The 16,977-nt window shown below is 43.3% G+C and overlaps 1 protein-coding gene and 1 pseudogene across 1 annotated transcript in view; both read left to right on the top strand.

The window, feature by feature from the left end:
* LOC126470624 (organic cation transporter protein) overlaps window positions 1–16,977 on the top strand; it is a 652,913-nt gene that overhangs the window by 246,909 nt on the left and 389,027 nt on the right. The window lies entirely within an intron of this gene.
* On the top strand, window positions 1,661–1,778 carry LOC126472018 (5S ribosomal RNA; annotated as a pseudogene).

Genomic DNA, 16,977 nt, shown 5'->3' with positions numbered 1-16,977 from the left:
TGCCGTCAATGCGAAAAAGAGATGACCGAGACGTGTAACCAATGGCACCCCATACCATCACGCCGGGTGATACGTCAGTATGGCGATGACGAATACACGCTTCCAATGTGCGTTCACCGCAATGTCGCCAAACACTGATGCGACCATTATGAAGCTGTAAAGTGAACCTGGATTCGGCTGAAAAAATGACGTTTTGCCATTCGTGCGCCCAGGTTCGTCGTACACAATCGCAGGCGCTCCTGTCGGTGATGTAGCGTCAAGGGTAACCGCAGCCATGGTCTCCGAGCTGATAGTCCATGCTGCTGCAAACGTCGTCGAACTGTTCGTGCAGATGGTTGTTGTCTTGCATACGTCCCCATCTTTTGACTCAGGGATCGAGACGTGGCTGGAGGGTTCGTTACATCCATGCAGATAAGATGACTGTCATCTCGACTGCTAATGAGACGAGGCCGTTGGGACCCAGCACGGCGTTCCGTATTACTCTCCAGAACCCACCGATTCCATATTCTGCTGACAGTCATTGGATCTCGACCAACGCGAGCAGCAGTGTCGCGATACGGTAAACCGCAATCGCGATAGGCTACAATCCGACCTTTATCAAAGTCGGAAACGTGATGGTATGCATTTCTCCTCCTTACACGAGGCATCACAACAACTTTTCACCAGGCAACGCCGGTCAACTGCTGTTTGTGTATGAGAAATTGGTTGGAAACTTTCCTCATGTCAGCACGTTGTAGGTGTCGCCATCGGCGCGAACTTTGTGTGAATGCTCTGAAAAGCTAATCATTTGCGTATCACAGCATCTTCTTCTTGTCGTTTAAATTTCGCGTCTGTAGTACGTCATCTTCGTGGTGTAGCAATTTTAATGGCCAGTAGTGTATAAGGAGTGTCGGAGGACCGCGAAAAACAGAGCGATTTATCTGACGTCCAAACGGACATGATCGTTATCATTGGCTTTCTGTGGAAGCATAACCGAAATGGCTAAGTTTGTAAACAGGCCAGTGCAACCGTGGTTAAAGTATACCGCACATGGCAAAATGGCAATATCCAAAACTGGCGCTGAGGCAACTGTGGTGCACCGCGGGTAATAGATGACATGGTTGAACGACGGCTGCAGAGATGTACGGGGGAATAGGCGTGCAACTATGCATCAAATGGCCGCCCAGATGAACCAACGGGCTACCAACAGTGTCTCCTCAACGATTGTTCAGCGAACGTTACTGCATACGGTACGCTGCACAGACGCGTGGTTCCTGCATCCATGCTGACTGCTGTTCATAGGCCACGAAGGCTGCAATTTGCACGCCAGTGCAGCAGTTGGACGTCTACTGAGTGGCTACAAGTGGCCTTTTCAGATGAATCATGTTTTATGCTCCATCGAACAGATGGCCTTTGGCGTTTATGGCTCTGCAACAACCCTCGGAAGGGTCCAGGACGGAGGAGGGAGCGTAATGGTTTGGGCAATGTTTTTGTGGAATTCCCTGGGAAGGCACAATGGATCAACAAAAGTATGCATCTATCTATGCTTGGGGACTATGTCCACCCCAACATGTAGCTTGTTTTTTCCTCGGCACGATGGCATCTACCTGCAGGGCAATGCAACGTCTCACACAGCTCATAGTGCACAAATGTGTTTTGAAGAGCACCAGTATTAGTTTACACCAACGGCCTTGCCGCAGTGGTAACACCGGTTCCCGTCAGATCACCGAAGTTAAGCTCTGTCGGGCTGGGCTAGCACTTGGATGGGTGACCATCCGGTCTGCCGAGCGCTATTGGCAAGCGGGGTGAACTCAGCCCTTGTGAGGCAATCTATGGAGCTACTTGATTGCGAAGTAGCGGCTCTGGTCTCTGAAACTGTCATACGGCCGGGAGAGCGGTGTGCTGACCACATGCCCCTCCATATCCGCATCCAGTGATGCCTGTGGGCTGCGGATGACACGGCGGCCGGTCTATACCTTTGGGCCTTCATGGCCTGTTCGGGAGAAAGAGGAGGAGGAGGAGGAGGAGTTTACCATACTCTGTCTACTGAACTACCCGGATTTAAACCTAATCGAGAATCTGTGGGACCACCTTGATCGAGCTGTTCGCGCCATGGATCCTCAACTCTAGCGCAGCTGGTCACCGCAATGGAGTTGGCACGGTTCCACATCTCTATCGGTATCTTACATAACCTCACTGGCTCTCTTCCTGCACACCATGTAAATTCATGTATTCGATAATTTTGTGAGCCACCCAAAGGGGAAAGCCGAGGATGAAGAAATATTGAGTTTGAAGTGGGAGAAAGGTTCCTTTATTTGGATATCACTCATAATAAACGCTCTTCGCAATGAGTCCACATTACGTTCTGAGAAATTCGAGATACTAGCGCCAGCACTTCAAAACACACTGTCTGACAAAAAAAGGGTAAGACACAGGAGAGGAGTAAACGAAATAAAAGTTCACAGTTTGAGAGGGTTCAAAATGGTTCAAATGGCTCTAAGCACTGTGGGACTTAACATCTGAGGTCATCAGTCCCCTAGACTTAGAACTACTTAAACCTAACTAACCTAAGGACATCACACACATCCATGCCCGAGGCAGGATTCGAACCTGCGACCATAGCAGCAGCGCGGTTCCGGACTGAAGCGCCTAGAACCGCTCGTCCACAGCGGCCGGCTGAAAACACATAAAAATCATAAAAAAACAAATCTCCAGATCTCCGATCGACCAGTAACTTTATTGAAAATGAGTTCAATTTTCGCACAGTATGGATGTTTCACACATAGTGAGGGTTGCACTCTCATGAATGTTAACAACATCAGTTTGTTTTAGAGCGCCAGCAGCCAGTTGCATGTGATGATATTAAGTGTAAGTTGAATATCACTGAGGAACGCGGAGACAGACCTGATATGCGGCTGGTATGACGGCGTACGCATTCAAAAAATGCAGCTTATCTTCGTGTGTACTACGGTTATTCAGTTAGTAGAGTGTTTCTCCGTGCTTCCTTGTTACTGCCAGAAAACACGAGGTAAATGACGTGTTCGTCTGCAGAATGAAATGTAATTCTCTTATCTCTCTTTACAGTGATTATTTGAATCCTAGCATAGACAGTACACACGGAATATGTAAATTGTTTTCCACTAGATACTACGACGTGTCTCAAAAAACAACCCGCCATAACAAGGATTAATGAACGATGACCTTACAGTGGTGACCCTTCAAGCCTTCTTTATACTAATCTTGCAGTTTCCAGGAGCCGCTTGTCTTGGATATGGCTGAGCTGTTCTGCTTATATACTTAAAGTGGTGGAGTTTATAGAACATATCGTACCACATAAATCGACTATTATCACAAAATTTTAGCTACTACATTGACTAGCAGCCAATCTTTGCTGATTATAAACAGTCTTCATATTTCCAGAATGAGATTTTCATTCTGCAGCGGAGTGTGCGCTGATATGAAACTTCCTGGCAGATTAAAACTGTGTGCCCGACCGAGACTCGGAACTCGGGACCTTTGCCTTTCGCGGGCAAGTGCTCTACCATCTGAGCTATCGAAGCACGACCCACGCCCGGTCCTCACAGCTTTACTTCTGCCAGTATCTCGTCTCCTACCTTCCAAACTTTACAGAAGCTCTCCTGCGAACCTTGCAGAACCGCAGGATCCTTACTTTCAGGAGTGCTAGTTCTGCAAGGTTCGCAGGAGAGCTTCTGTAAAGTTTGGAAGGTAGGAGGCGAGATACTGGCAGAAGTAAAGCTGTGAGGACCGGCCGTGAGTCGTGCTTCGGTAGCTCAGATGGTAGAGCACTTGCCCGCGAAATGCAAAGGTCCCGAGTTCGAGTCTCGGTCGGGCACACAGTTTTTATCTGCCAGGAAATTTCAGTCTTCATATTGTTATTTAATCACTGCTTATTGTACAACACTCAGTTACGTACAGAATCTAATTCACTACACGTCAGTACGAAGTTGTGTTACACTATCCTAAGGTGGCATTGGTTCTGATGTTGCAACCTTCTTGCTTCGTTTCCAAAGGATTATCCTCGATGAAATTTTACTCTTCGTCGTTTAGTCCACAAAAACATAATGCTAATAGAGCGTATAAATAAAACTGTCGTCCTATAGAGAAACGTTTAAGGTAGCTAGATTTATAAACAATTTAGCATCTATTTGTGGTTAGAGTTGGAGGTGCTATGCATGGATTGCAATCCTGTATTCGCTCAGTGAAACGCGCAAAGGATCACAAAAACTTAATCAGTCATCACCATCTGCCGAACATTCAATTCCTGAAAAATGGGTGTACCATGAAACAATGAGATCAGGAGGTATGCTACATATAACTTACTATTATCACGAGGAAGTTAGATACGGAGAATGAACGATATTCCAATAAGGCCAAGCGAAAGTTTCCCACAGTCTCATTAAAAGAGTACTGATAGGAAGAGAATTTTGAGAAGTAGTGAACAGTGTAAATTATGACAGTCTGAAAAGAAATTAAAAAAAACAAACTAGATATCTCCCGTTCAGTCCAACACTTCGACATGCCACGTCGCTTGGGTTCCTTTCTTTGTTTTTCAATCGGATCTGAACGAATTTTAAATTATCTCCTCGGGAAAAGTATTATGACTTTGTCACCCCTTAGTCGTTATTTCACACGCCACTGCTCGTCAATGTGACTAGACGAGATATTCTCTGTCGCCTATTAAAGTTCGGATTATTCGGCGCGTGCGTTATGTATGTTAAGAGCAGAACCCCAATATGCAGGGTGATTCAAAAAGAATACCACAACTTTAAAAATGTGTATTTAATGAAAGAAACATAATACAACCTTCTGTTATACATCATTACAAAGAGTATTTAAAAAGGTTTTTCTTCACTCAAAAACAAGTTCAGAGATGTTCAATATGGCCCCCTCCAGACACACGAGCAATATCAACCCGATACTCCAACTCGTTCCACACTCTCTGTAGCATATCAGGCGTAACAGTTTGGATAGCTGCTGTTATTTCTCGTTTCAAATCATCAATGGTGGCTGGGAGAGGTGGCCGAAACACCATGTCCTTAACGTACCCCCATAAGAAAAAATCGCAGGGGTTAAGATCAGGGCTTCTTGGAGGCCAGTGATGAAGTGCTCTGTCACGGGCTGCCTAGCGGCCGATCCATCGCCTCAGGTAGTTACGGACAGGTAAGTGCCATCCTGCTGAATTGTTGTGCTTCTCGTTCGAGCTGAGAGAACAGATACTGTAGTCCAGTTACAGTAGCACCTTCGAAGAAAAAATGACCAAAAACTTTATTGGCTGAAAAGGCACGGAAAACGTTCACCTTAGGCGAGTCACGTTCATACTGAGTTGTTTCCCGCGGATTCTCAGTGCCCCATATACAGACATTGTGACGGTTGACTTTCCTGTTAGTGTGGAAAGTTGCTTCATCACTAAACACAATCTGTGAAACGAAAGATTCATCTGTTTCCATTTGAGCAAGGATAAAATCACAGAAATCGATTCTTTTAATCTTATCAGCTGCAGACAGTGCTTGAACCAATTTCAGATGATAAGGTTTCATAACTAACCTTTTTCGTAGGACTCTCCATACAGTTGATTGTGGAATTTGCAGCTCTCTGCTACCTCTGCGAGTCGATTTTCCTGGGCTGCGAACAAATGCTTGCTGGATGCGTGCTACATTTTCATCACTCGTTCTCGGCCGTCCAGAACTTTTCCCTTTGCACAAACACCCATTCACTGTAAACTGTTTATACCAACGTTTAATACACCACCTATCAGGAGGTTTAACACCATACTTCGTTCGAAATGCACGCTGAACAACTGTCGTCGATTCACTTCTGCCGTACTCAATAACACGAAAAGCTTTCTGTTGAGCGATCGCCATCTTAGCATCAACTGACGCTGACGCCTAGTCAACAGCGCCTCAAGCGAACAAATGTACAACTAAATGAAACTTTATAGCTCCCTTAATTCGCCGACAGATAGTGCTTAGCTCTGCCTTTTGTCGTTGCAGAGTTTTAAATTCCTAAAGTTGTGGTATTCTTTTTGAATCACCCTGTATGTCTCGTATAATATACTTTGTGTCGGCAGGGAAAGCGTACATGAATGCATTCCACGTCCGCTCAGATAAGTTTGACTAATAAACATGGTGCAGTCTTCTGTCTCGAATACGACTTTCCCTTGAGTTCACAATCCCAGGACTTCCTGCGTAAGTAAATTACATAAGGGCTGTTTGGCTCTCTCCATACCTCGTAGAGTGTATATTAGGGTCACCAGACTCGAATTATTCTTAGGGCATCCAACTGCTTCAGTCTACAAGACCTGCGGTTCGCTTGACCACTTTTTATTCGTGTGAGAAGGATCAGTACAAAGAAATGAAAAAAAAGAGTGTATGAAGCAAGTTACATGTAGTAAACACGATTAAGTATAGGTGCATGGAAGATTATACCATGAATGACCAATAAGGTTGGCTGGTTGGCTGATTTGGAGGAGGGAACCAAGCTGCGAGGTCATCGTTCCCATCGGGTTAGGGAAAGATGGGGAAGGTAGTCGGTCGCGCCCTTTCAAAGGAATCATCCCAGCATTTGCCTGAAGAGATTTAGGGATATCACGGAAAACCTAACCGCCGGACGCGGCTTTGAACCGTCGTCCTCCGGAATGCGAGTCCAGTGCACTAACGACTGCGCCACCTCGCTCGGTGACCAAGAAGGGGCACCCTCAAGAGTGTTTGGAACCGCCTGCCGCATATCTTCCTCGGTGAAAGACCCGAGACAGTGAACAGCAGCTGATCAGGCGCTCCATGTCTGCGCTTCTCTGCAGTCACAGTCTGTAGGGACGACTGGAGATCCCCATTTCGGGGTATTATATCTATGTCTTCTGACTCGACATCGTAGGCAACTGATAGCCTGTCACGTAGACCACTTGTCTTGGTGGACAGGAGGGTTATTTTCAGACGCTTGAGGCCAATGAGAATCATATACTGCTTGTAGTTTTCGCGTTAACATTCTTGCTTTTGATGGAATGCGTTGAAAGATGTTGCTCATTTTCATAAGGCTTTTCCTGAGCCTCAATCTCTGGAGGATTGGTACTTAATCATTTACTGGATGACTAGGCTTGACTGTCAGATTTGTTCTTTCCACACGGGTGCATATCTTAACAGTTATGAGTACTTCTTCATCTTCGATTCTGTGAGACAAATCTGTTCTACCACAAGCTCTTTGCTTTCCATATTTTGGGATGAGGAAGTATGGACAAAAATAAGGAAAAATTACCTGGTAAACATGAGCCCTTACCTTAAGATTATAGACACTTCTTTCAGAGAAAGGGATGTGTTTCACAATAGCGAAGATGAACAACAGCTCATAGCTCTTAATGTATGCTTTTCAGAGCCCATATTTACCAGATTTCTTTTTCTTGTTCTGGTCCATACTACCTCTTCCCAAAATATGGAAAGCAAAGAACTTGTAGCAGAAGAGGTATGATTCACAATACCGAAGTTGAAGAAATACTCATACCTTTTAAGGTCTGCATTTTAGAGCCCAAGTTTACTAGACTTTTTTGATATGAATGATCGTTCCTGTCATACTCCTGAATACCGACTATTCCTCCTGGGACACCCCATATGTTATGTGGCCATTTAAGTCATACTTCATCGGTCGTGCACCTCTTGTACCTCGACACAGAAGAGGGTCTTTTACCGAGGAACGTGTGATACCTGCAAATGAACTGAGTTTCTTTAATGTCTTCTCAATTTTACATGCCTTGAAAACAAAAATCTGTGTTGTTTGGTAATTATTTCTATTTCAAAACGTATTTAAATTGAAACCAGGTTTTTGATATTTCTGTACTTCTGCTTAACTTGATTTGACTCACTGCTTAATTGTGTGTAGCAGATTAATACTGTATCAGATAAACTATTAAATAAAGTATTGAAAAGATTTTTTCGATTGCTACTCTTAAATCTCAATCCAATTTTTCTCTCTAGGTAGATGACCATGTTGCACATTGGAAAAAGTTTTCATATTTCGAGAAACCTTAGTTTTCTGGAGTAATTTTTTTTAATGTCAGAAAAAGACTGCAGTACTTAAAAAGTGAACGCGATCATTCAAAAATGGAATAAGAAAATAAATATACATAACTTCTCATACATGGCTGGCTGTAGACGAAAAGCTGAAGTGTACAACACTCTCCACTAGTAATTATTTAGTCAGAATAGACTGTTGTCTTTTATTACAAAAATTCGTAAGTCGTTAAAAATGGACGATGACTGCTACATACATAGTTTAATTAATATAATTTTCACACACACTTTTGAGCACTGTCGCAAAACTGGACTTTTACTCGACACCAAATGAAGTGTCACAGTGATTAAGACACTGAGCTTGCATAAGGGAGAAATGGGCTTCAGACTCCCTTCTATTTGCCCACATTTAGCTTTTCCACGGATTCTGTTGATCGCATCAGACAAATGCCAACATAGTCCCTATGAAAAAGACATGGCTGATTTCCTTCGCCACATTTTTGTTATCCGAGCTCGTTAGCGTTTTATAAAGGTGTAGGGGATGATGCAGTCATTGGTAACACCACTTGTAAGGGGTGTGGACTGAGCTTGGGTGACCGATGCTTGGTGGAAGTGGAGCGTAGGTGCAAATATGTATGCAGCTAAGGGTGACGAATAATATAGTGACTTCTGATTTCGACGGTCAGTCAGTGGACCCACACCGTGTCCTTTTTGTCTGGCATATCACTAATGTTCTTTGCGTCCGTCTTCATACTCCATGTCATAATAACCTGCCCCCACATAATACAAACCACATTCACATGGGTTACGGTACACACACGACTTTCGAGACTTAGATCCTCTTAAACAATAGAAAGAAGAGTTTATCTTTGTTGGCAGGAGAAATTCCACAGAAGTCTACGGAACTTTCTAGAGACTGCCAGCATAAGGCAGATAAGCTACATCCCTTTTTCTTTTTACTTTTTCAGTCTCAAGTTCTTCCTCAATCGTCTTTGATTTTGACAGCAATGCTTGCTCAATTTGTCGATCTGAGTACCCTTCCATCCTAACATTAATCTTAGGTGTTGTATTTCTTCAGCGAAGTATCCCTTGTTTGGCGGCATGCGTGCTCCATGGACCAGAGTCTCTAACACGGAATTCCTGTGAAACATATGGTGATGGTTGATGTGAGGAGGTAAAGGTCAGTATGTGTGGGTTTCTATATACAACTAATGAAGCAATGTCTGTACTGGCCCAGCCTGCATTGTTCTCAGTTCTCTTCCTACCCCTTCCTCCTCACCCGCCCTGTCTGTTATCCTATTAGTTGAAGAATACTGGCCAAACCACCATATAAGCCACGTTTCCTGGAACATCATGAGATAATTTCTTACCCAATTTATTAAACTTATGGCTACAATTTATTACCCAAGGTGGCTGCCTCTTCATTTATACCGTTGTTATAATTTATGATCTAATGTGTCTACCACAGTCAAAATATGGCTGCCTAAGTAACGGCCAACACTATGACATTACAGTGGTCATAGTCAAATCCAAGTGAGATAGTTTGCACATTGCATGGTCTATTTATTTAGTAATCTTTTTTGTATAGATTTGCTGCATCTTCTAATTGTTGCGGCAATAAACTACAGCCTTTGCTCCACCCTTCCACATCTTCTAAACACTATCAAGTAGGATAATCACAATATTTCACTAGATCTGTGTATGTACCGATGCTACATGGAGATGTATAATTATTAGTGACTTAAGCGATAGAAGTTACTATATAGTCCACAAATGAGTAAAGGATACACTCCCAATGGAGTGGGTGATATCTGTATTATGAATCTGATCTCATTTGGTACTTAGCTGTAGGGGTAGTTTAGTGGTATGGGGTGTTAGTATCGAAGCGTGTGTGGTGCTCAGAATTTGCAACAGAAGCCGTGGAGTTAGACATAAGAAGCAGATAACACAATAACTCTATTCTTTAATAGATAAATTGCAAAACATTCAAGGATCATCGTAATATATATACTGCAAAGATGGATTATACAGGGTGTTACAAAAAGGTACGGCCAAACTTTCAGGAAACATTGCTCACACACAAACAAAGAAAAGATGTTTAGTGGACATGTGTCCGGAAACGCTTAATTTCCATGTTAGAGCTCATTATTGCTTCGTCAGTATGTACATGATTTCATACGGGATACTCTACCTGTGCTGCTAGAACATGTGCCTTTACAAGTACGACACAACATGTGGTTCATAAACGATGGAGCTCCTGCACATTTCAGTCGAAGTGTCCGTACGCTTCTCAACAACAGATTCGGTGACCGATCGATTGGTAGAGGCGGACGAATTCCATGGCCTCCACGCTCTCCTGACCTCAACCCTCTTGATTTTCATTTATGGTGGCATTTGAAAGCTCTTGTCTACGCAACCCCGGTACCAAATGTAGAGACTCTTCGTGCTCGTATAGTGGACGGCTGTGATACAATACGCCATTCTCCAGAGCTGCATCAGCGCATCAGGGATTCCATGCGACGGAGGGTGGATGCATGTATCCTCGCCCTAACGGAGGACATTTTGAACATTTCCTGTAACAAAGTGTTTGAAGTCACTCTGGTACGTTCTTTGCTGTGTGTTTCCATTCCATGATTAATGTGATGTGAAGAGAAGTAATAACATGAGCTCTAACATGGAAAGTAAGCGTTTGCGGACACATGTGCACATAACACATTTTCTTTCTTTGTGTGTGAGGAATGTTTCCTGGAAGTTTGTCCGTACCTTTTTGTAACACCCTGTATACATAAAAAAATTATACATGGTCGTTGTAGCCCGTATGCATTATTGCAGCCACTCTAAGGCACATTGCGAAGAATTTATCCTAATGGGATGGAAATCATTAGATGCAATTTACATGTACAGACAAACAAATGATTACAATTTCAGACATATTGGATGATTTATTCAAGAGAAAGAGCTTCACAAACTGAGCAAGTCAATAACGCACCTCTGGCCATTATGCAAGCAGTTATTCTGTTTGGCCTTGATTGATAGAACTTTTTGATGTCCTTGTGGGGGATGTTGTTGTTGTTGTGGTCTTCAGTCCTGAGACTGGTTTGATGCAGCTCTCCATGCTACTCTATCCTGTGCAAGCTTTTTCATCTCCCAGTACCTACTGCAACCTACATCCTTCTGAATCTGCTTAGTGTATTCATCTCTTGGTCTCCCTCTACGATTTTTACCCTCCACGCTGCCCTCCAATACTAAATTGGTGATCCCTTGATGCCTCAGAACATGTCCTACCAACCGATCCCTTCTTCTGGTCAAGTTGTGCCACAAACTTCTCTTCTCCCCAATCCTATTCAATACTTCCTCATTAGTTATGTGATCTACCCATCTAATCTTCAGCATTCTTCTGTAGCACCACATTTCGAAAGCTTCTATTCTCTTCTTGTCCAAACTATTTATCGTCCATGTTTCACTTCCATACATGGCTACACTCCATACGAATACTTTCAGAAATGACTTCCTGACATTTAAATCAATACTGGATGTTAACAAATTTTTCTTCTTCAGAAACGCTTTCCTTGCCATTGCCAGCCTACATTTTATATCCTCTCTACTTCGACCATCATCAGTTATTTTGCTCCCCAAATAGCAAAACTCCTTTACTACTTTAAGTGCCTCATTTCCTAATCTAATTCCCTCAGCATCACCCGACTTAATTAGACTACATTCCATTATCCTTGTTTTGCTCTTGTTGATGTTCATCTTATATCCTCCTTTCAAGACACTGTCCATTCCATTCAACTGCTCTTCCAAGTCCTTTGCTGTCTCTGACAGAATTACAATGTCATCGGCGAACCTCAAAGTTTTTATTTCTTCTCCATGAATTTTAATACCTACTCCGAATTTTTCTTTTGTTTCCTTTACTGCTTGCTCAATATACAGATTGAACAACATCGGGGAGAGGCTACAACCCTGTCTTACTCCCTTCCCAACCACTGCTTCCCTTTCATGTCCCTCGACTCCTATAACTGCCATCTGGTTTCTGTACAAATTGTAAATAGCCTTTCGCTCCCTGTATTTTACCCCTGCCACCTTTAGAATTTGAAAGAGAGTATTCCAGTCAACATTGTCAAAAGCTTTCTCTAAGTCTACAAATGCTAGAAACGTAGGTTTGCCTTTCCTTAATCTTTCTTCTAAGATAAGTCGTAAGGTCAGTATTGCCTCACGTGTTCCAGTGTTTCTACGGAATCCAAACTGATCTTCCCCGAGGTTGGCTTCTACTAGTTTTTCCATTCGTCTGTAAAGAATTCGTGTTAGTATTTTGCAGCTGTGACTTATTAAGCTGATAGTTCGGTAATTTTCACATCTGGCAACACCTGCTTTCTTTGAGATTGGAATTATTATATTCTTCTTGAAGTCTGAGGGTATTTCGCCTGTTTCATACATCTTGCTCACCAGATGGTGGAGTTTTGTCAGGACTGGCTCTCCCACGGCCGTCAGTAGTTCCAATGGAATATTGTCTACTCCGGGGGCCTTGTTTCGACTCAGGTCTTTCAGTGCTCTGTCAAACTCTTCACGCAGTATCATATCTCCCATTTCATCTTCATCTACATCCTCTTCCATTTCCATAATATTGTCCTCAAGTACATCGCCCTTGTATAGACCCTCTATATACTCCTTCCACCTTTCTGCTTTCCCTTCTTTGCTTAGAACTGGGTTTCCATCTGAGCTCTTGATATTCATACAAGTCATTCTCTTATCTCCAAAGGTCTCTTTAATTTTCCTGTAGGCGGTATCTATCTTACCCCTAGTGAGATAGGCCTCTACATCCTTACATTTGTCCTCTAGCCATCCCTGCTTAGCCATTTTGCACTTCCTGTCGATCTCATTTTTGAGACGTTTGTATTCCTTTTTGCCTGTTTCACTTACTGCATTTTTATATTTTCTCCTTTCATCAATTAAATTCAATATTTCTTCTGTTACCCAAGGATTTCTACTAGCCCTCGTCTTTTTACCTACTTGATCCTCTGCTGCCTTCACTACTTCATCCCTCAAAGCTACCCATTCTTCTTCTACTGTATTTATTTCCCCCATTCCTGTCAATTGCTCCCTTATGCTCTCCCTGAATCTCTGTACAACCTCTGGTTCTTTTAGTTTATCCAGGTCCCATCTCCTTAAATTCCCACCTTTTTGCAGTTTCTTCAGTTTTAATCTACAGGTCATAACCAATAGATTGTGGTCAGAGTCCACATCTGCCCCTGGAAATGTCTTACAATTTAAAACCTGGTTCCTAAATCTCTGTCTTACCATTATATAATCTATCTGATACCTTTTAGTATCTCCAGGGTTCTTCCATGTATACAACCTTCTTTCATGATTCTTAAACCAAGTGTTAGTTATGATTATGTTGTGCTCTGTGCAAAATTCGACCAGGCGGCTTCCTCTTTCATTTCTGTCCCCCAATCCATATTCACCTACTATGTTTCCTTCTCTCCCTTTTCCTACACTCGAATTCCAGTCACCCATGACTATTAAATTTTCGTCTCCCTTCACAATCTGAATAATTTCTTTTATTTCATCATACATTTCTTCAATTTCTTCGTCATCTGCAGAGCTAGTTGGCATATAAACTTGTACTACTGTAGTAGGCGTGGGCTTCGTATCTATCTTGGCCACAATAATGCGTTCACTATGCTGTTTGTAGTAGCTTACCCGCATTCCTATTTTCCTATTCATTATTAAACCTACTCCTGCATTACCCCTATTTGATTTTGTGTTTATAACCCTGTAGTCACCTGACCAGAAGTCTTGTTCCTCCTGCCACCGAACTTCACTAATTCCCACTATATCTAACTTCAACCTATCCATTTCCCTTTTTAAATTTTCTAACCTACCTGCCCGATTAAGGGATCTGACATTCCACGCTCCGATCCGTAGAACGCCAGTTTTCTTTCTCCTGATAACGACATCCTCTTGAGTAGTCCCCGCCCGGAGATCCGAATGGGGGACTATTTTACCTCCGGAATATTTTACCCAAGAGGACGCCATCATCATTATCTTGCCAAATTCTGTCCTATCGGCATGTTAGATCCTTAAAATCCTGAGTTGTTTGGAGGTTCCTGTCCATAATGCTACAAATGTTCTCAGTTGGGGAGAGACCCAGTGACCTTGCTGGCCTAGGTATGGTTTGGCAAGCACGAAGGCAAACATAAGAAATTCTTGCCATGGGCGGTCAGGCATTATCCTGCTGAAATGTAAGCCCAGGATGGCTTGCCATGAAGGGCAACAAAATGAGATGTAGAATATCACCGAAGTACCGTTGTGCTCTAAGGGTGCCACAGATGACAGCCAAAAGTGTTCTGCTATGAAAAGAAATGGCACCCCAGACCATCACTCCCAGTTGTCGGACTGTATGTAGGCATCAGCCAGTTTGTTGCATCTCCAGATACATCTTCGGCCTGCAATCTCATTGATTGGTGTAGAGCTGTCCTCAGTGATGAGTCCCACTTCGAATTGCACCCCAATGGCGAGTGAAGACATGTCTGAAGACAGCCAGAGTCACCTGCCATATAGGGTGACAATCAGCAGTGCTGCCGGCCGAAGTTGCCGTGCCGTTATAGGCGCTGCAGTCTGGAACCGCAAGACCGCTACGGTCGCAGGTTCGAATCCTGCCTCGTGCATGGATGTTTGTGATGTCCTTAGGTTAGTTAGGTTTAACTAGTTCTAAGTTCTAGGGGACTAATGACCTCAGCAGTTGAGTCCCATAGTGCTCAGAGCCATTTGAACCAATCAGGAGTGCTGGTCTCTTGCGTCATTTCTTTTCCTAGCAGGACCCCTTTGGTTCTCATCTGTGACACTCTTACAATACAGTGGTATGTGAGCTATATTCTAATGCCTCATTTTGTTGCTCTTCATGGCAAGCCATCCTGGGCTTACATTTCCACAAGATAACACCTGCTCATGTATGGCGAGAGTTTCTACTGTTTACCTTAATGGTTGAAAAACCCTACCTTGGCCAGCAAGGTCACCAGATCTCTAGCTCTACCTTGGCCAGCAAGGTCGCTAGATCTCTCCCCAACAGGAGCATTATGGACAGGGCTCTCCAACCAGCTCAGGATTTTGACGATCTAGCGCACCAATTGGACAGAATTTGGCACGATATCCCCCAGGAGGATATCCAACAGTTCTCTTAATCAATGCCAAGCTGAATAACTGGTTGCATAAGGGCCAGAGGAGGACCAATACATTGTTGACTTGCTCAGTCTGTGAAGTTCTTTCTCTTGAATAAATTAACCATTTTTTCTGAAATTTCGATCATTTGTTTGTTTGTTTGTACATGTACATCACACTCACCGATTTCTGTCCCATTTGGATAATTCCTTCGTAGAGTGGAATTTTTTTTTCTCTTAGAGTGTATTTGCAGCCAAAATTGGTAAGGTCCTATACAGGAGGACCTTGCTAGGGATACTATGTTAGGGTTTTGGAATGTTAATAACATCTCTTTCCTGGAAATATTGTAGATGGCTAAGGCAGCAGAAGTCCTCTACTCTCTTAGCTGAGACAGATTTCCCTGTAGTCCTGCGTCATGTGCGACATCAGTTGCTCTGTGCCCGAATCTGTCACCAATTGTATGGCAGCTAAGTTGGACAGAGGAGCAGTGTTTGTGTTGGCAGTCACTCCCTCAGGCTGGTGATGCAATGGCTCATAGACACTCATCTGCTCCTGGCGTAGGGTGGGCGCTTAACGTGCTTACTCAGGTGTACCGCAGACCACTCTCCATCTCACACAAAACTGCTGGCCGCACTATTAGTGTCACACCATGCTTGGCCTCTGAACCAGTCAGAGGCAGCTGATTCTGCCTGCTTAGCTGAGAAGTAATGTGTTTGCCTACCATCCAGGAGGCCTGGGTTCGATTCCCAACCAGGTTGGGGATTTTCTCAGCCTATGGAGTGGGTATTGTGTTGTCCTCATCCTCATCTCATCATCACCGACACGCAAGTCACCCAATGTGGCGACACCTGAAATAAGACTTGCAACTTGGTGGCCTTACTTCCCTGGGTGGGGCCTCCCGGTGATCAATGCCACACGTTCATTCCATTTTCATTTCAGAGGCAGCAGCAGGTGTACAGCTCCTTCCAGCATGGCGGTGGAATAGTGAGGTGAGAGTGAGGTGGCTGGAGACTTTGCAGTGGCATGCTGATGAGTGCAATGAAGAGGCACAGACAGGCGCAGGGACAATGGTAGCAGCACGGGGCAGCAAAGCTTTGTATGAATAAACAAAGATAGAGTTGTTCCCATCCAATCCTACACATACCTTCAGTGGTAACTGCTTAAACATTAAAACACTCTACATGTGTCTTTGGATGACAATCTTGTAGTGTTTTTTAATGCACATGTTAGTAATTATTTCAGCAAGCAAACAAACTTGAATTATTTTAAATTTCATTCCATTTTACGCTCATCACAGCACTGAACGTTCCTAAATAAATACACCATACAATATGCAAGCTACCTCGCTTGGATATTTTTAATTTCTCGACATTTTTACATTGGGCTATGTCTGGTCAGACATTTTTTGATTGTGGCAGCGATATTGGGTCAGAAATTATACTAATTAAGATAAGGCTCTCTTAGAAAAACATCCAGCAACCATATTAGCTCATAATTATAGCAATAATGATAAGGCTGGTATAACTATACAGGTAGCCAACTTGAGTAATAAATTTTAATGATAAAGGTAATTAAATGGGTAATAAATTATCTGAGCATTTTTCCAGAAATCTGGCAACCATGCAGACTGGGTCAGTATGCCTTAGCAAATAATAAAACAGCTCACTATTTATACATAAGGCAACTGGCCTAGAAGGGTGGAGCTGGTGAGGAGGAAGAAGGGAGAAGGGGGCATATCTGGCAACAGTGCAGGCTGTGCCAGTAAGACTTAGCTCCATTACTTATACACTGTGATCCAGTGGTCTGTCTGTTCTTCTCT

The sequence above is a fragment of the Schistocerca serialis genome, chromosome 3 (genome assembly GCF_023864345.2).
Source record: "Schistocerca serialis cubense isolate TAMUIC-IGC-003099 chromosome 3, iqSchSeri2.2, whole genome shotgun sequence".
Taxonomy (NCBI): Eukaryota; Metazoa; Arthropoda; class Insecta; order Orthoptera; family Acrididae; genus Schistocerca; species Schistocerca serialis.
Note: the sequence above shows the minus strand (reverse complement) of the source record. Positions and strands in the feature narration are given on the sequence as shown.